Below are 4,071 nucleotides of genomic sequence, written 5' to 3'. Positions count from 1 at the left end.
CATAGAGTAAGATCTTTTCCTTATTTTAAGACATTATAATTTTTGTCAAATATTTATTGTTATATCATAAACCAGTCTCCATCTAGCTCAGATTCACATTTAATACCGTTGTTACATCCATCTGATTCAGTTTTAGATTTTTTTCTAACGATAGAGCATTCACAGATCTTATGGAGATAAATATCCTCCAGGTGAGAGGATATCGTCATAATTTATGAATGGTCTTTGAGAAAATCTATCAGCAACTTGTTGACCTCTTCTGGTACATTATTATTCGGTCCTATTTTTGATTTCTAAACCATTTTGTTGTTTTGTTTTCATTTCTCCTCTTTTATAACAAATGCAATTTTTGTAGGCATAGGACAACAACTATCTGAATATAGTTACATACAACTTTATTTGTTTTCTCTACAGCTTTTTTTCTCTCGTTCCTTTAAGAAAGGTTTTGCTGTATTTTTTTTTAAGTTTTACGTTCTAATAGTAAACTATTTTCCCGAAAATATGGGTCTTTACTGAGTTTTTTTTTATTCCGAGTATATTCATTTACGTGTGCGAAATTCTTACGAAAGGTTAAGACCTTATTTTCTTGTTTAATATGACTTGTAATTTTTATAATGAGTTAAAAGGTGCTCTTTTTGTGTTTATAATTTTATTTTCTATCTTTTATATATAATTATAGTATTTTTTGTATCACATGCAATATCTTCTATAGCTATGACAATTGATAGTAAGCTTGGTGATGAATTCAGAACAAATAATGTTTTTTTTTTCAATTCTAATGAAATTCGATTACTTCATTATCATTTTCCTCTTTGTTTTTTATTTTAACTGATTTCAGTGTGTTTTTGTTGATGTTAAAGAAACATATATTGTTCTGTTATTGAAAATACGATAAACACCCACTGACTATGGACCATTTTTGATTATTTTTTGAATTTAAAGGTCAAGGTGAGTTTCTTTTGAATAGGACTCTTTCGACCAACAATGTTAAGAGATGTATCCGAGTTTCGTACAATTATTATATCTCACATCAGTTCATTCTTGAAAAGTGCGTCGAAGGCAGCCTTGATAGGTTTGTTTCAAATTTGGTTAGATAGATAGAGGAGCTTAGACGGTGGAAGTGAGCGTTTAACGCGCGTTAGATAGGATCCCCTTAAACCTACATCTGAGTTGCAAGTCCCAGGCACTGTCGAAGCTCCTCTCACTACAACGCGATGGACCTGGCAACCTCGCGGTGAATTTATGGAATGCTGAGACGTTACGTCTACCTTTCTCTTATTTCATAGTATATTATTTTGTTGAAGTAAAGTTTTGTTTTTATAGTTTTTCTTGAATTTATTTCCTCATATTTCATTATAATATGCCACTTCCTTCATATCATTTTATAGAGCATGGCTTTCCTCCAATATCTTAATGACTTGTTCTTCCGTATTGTAAGTCACATAGTACACCCAAGGTAGGCTTAACAGGAGCTTTATGGTAACTAGATCTTCATTTACTTTTGTTAACTAAATGTATATAATCATTTATATGGTCACACTGCTTCATAAATTCCCCGCCTCTTAGTTTTTTTTGAATTAATTTCTGGACCCCTACTTTCACATGTCTATTTAAGTATGTTCCAAATCTCATTTACAGTTTTTAAATTTTTGATAAACCTCAATTCCGAAGTCTCCTTCGGAAAATTAACTATTGCTACTAATATCCCTATAACATACAATAGTTCAGCTTTGGCTAAAATATTCTTACTTTTGTTCGAGCAGATAGTTAGGTATGAGAGCAATCCACCGTTTCATTGTATTGCTACTGCTTGAGCTTTTAATAATAGTTTTTTTATTCAGAGGCTCAAAGTTCACGTGATCTTCATCTCTGCTATTTTGGAAAATTGTTTCTCTCTTTACTTGTCACTTCATTTATTTTATTAAAATAGACAGAGTTTTACGATAAATAGTAGATAAACTTTAGGAACGCGATGAGACTACATTGATTGTTGAGAATATCGTGCAATAAATGTTTTAGTCGTGATAAGTGGTATGCTATTTCAGCAATGGTTTTAAAACGCAATCTATCGATATACATACATTCAACACAAACGTAATTTGTGTGGATATATCATTACTTTTTGAATCTCTGAAGTAACATCCGTTACAATATTTTCATACACTGAGTTTCATGCACTTGACGTTTAACAAATGTTCACTTTAACAGCGGGCTTTGATCTCGCCACATTTGGATATGAAAATCCGTCGCTGAGCTGACATTCAGCAACAAAACGTTTGTATACCCAATTTTTCAGACGAAATATGAACTGAAGGTCCAAAAGGAAAGGTTGAAATTAAATACGATTATAGTATTTTTCTTTGATATATTTTGTTAATATTTTCCGTATCATACAATGTCATCTCTAAAAAAAAAAACAATATTAAGAAGATGACTGTATTTTTTCTGGAAATTGTTTGACAAGTTAATATCATATTCCCTCGAAGTAAATGTCCGATTTGCAAAAATATTTTATTGTCAGTCCATTTATTGAGAAAAAAAATATCATTTATTAATTTCAAGTTAGTTAAACTTTAATCATAAATACATAGTTTAAACTGGAAAGAAACGAATGCAAATTTCGCAAAAATAGAAAAAGTTATTGTTTTAAAGACTTTTCTTAACGTTCCATATAATTTTTTTTGTGAAGTTGATAGAGTGAGTTTTAGAAGTTAGTTTCATTTATAATTGCATCATAAATCACGAGTCCCAATTACAAAGCTGCATTTTTATATTAATAGAACGGAATTATTTTACTTCCTACTTGTATTAATAATAAAATGACATTTTAATATTTTCCATAACTATATTCTTTAATTCTTCGCTGACATTTATATATATTTTATACGACTTCTAAAACTCAGAGATTTTTACTAAGAAAAAATATCTGTTTATTAGTGACTCTAAAGATACCAGCTAGCAGAAAAAGAAAAAAGAAAATTTAACCATAGTAAAGACACAAAGACGATTCACTTAGACACTTAATAACAGATACGATTCAAATTTAGACTTTTTAAAAGAAAAATTAAAGGTTTATTGTCTTAATATTTATTCAAAGATTTAACTTCGACTCAAATAATGTAGTTCTTAAGATATTGAAATGTGTAGGCGATAAAAGAAAATGCATAAAATTTTAATTTTCGTTACTCTTACAATAAAATACTTACTTCTTCTTTTACGCATAATAACCAAAAAATGATAGAAAACAAAGTAATGAGATTTCACCCAATAAACGAAAATATAAAAATGAATATACAAGTATATATAAATATGTTCGTATTAAAAAACTACTGTTCTTATTAATACACGTTTCTCCAAAGTACTCTTATATAAAAAGTTTAGTATTTAACAAGTTTAAATGGATTCGATCAATTTATAATCATATATTGCCTTTATTCGAAGGATCTATGTAATGACTTTAGTCCTTTGCTTTCAAAAGATTTCCACTATAATTAAGATAACCATGAGGGATCTAAATCTGAAAAGGCAGTAATAAATATTCCTGAGAAATGGACGCTGCGAGAATAATAGGCATTGGTGCTTATCTGTATCTTTACATCATGGGAGCGTTACTAACCCATTTACAACATTGATTTCTTATATAAATTTTTCGTTATAACTTAATGGAAAGAAAACCAATTTTCGTTATTTTAAAGGAACGTTAATTATAGTTTCCGTATTTATAATTTATTTTTAATATTACGATATTAATAAAAAAATGTTGAGATAACGCAAGCTAAAGTTACTAATTAAGTTAGAAATTAATAATAGATTAAAGATTTATAGATAAGATAGTTAAATTATTAAAAATGTATTGTAGGAGTGGTTGCGGGAATTGAAATTCAACACCCTCAAGGAAATAAAGTTTTAGTATCAATATATTTTTTAAAATAAATAACAACTACTTTTTACATTTAAATTGTAGAATAGTATTAAAAAAAATAATCATTCAGAAATAAAATTTAATTATTTGCAACTCCAATAATATGTAAACAATATACTCCTACAATATAGTCCAAGCGAGCTCTTCAA

This window comes from Danaus plexippus, assembly GCF_018135715.1.
Source record: "Danaus plexippus chromosome 22 unlocalized genomic scaffold, MEX_DaPlex mxdp_33, whole genome shotgun sequence".
Lineage (NCBI taxonomy): Eukaryota > Metazoa > Arthropoda > Insecta > Lepidoptera > Nymphalidae > Danaus > Danaus plexippus.
The sequence above is the reverse complement of the archived record's forward strand: the minus strand, read 5'-3'. Positions refer to the sequence as shown.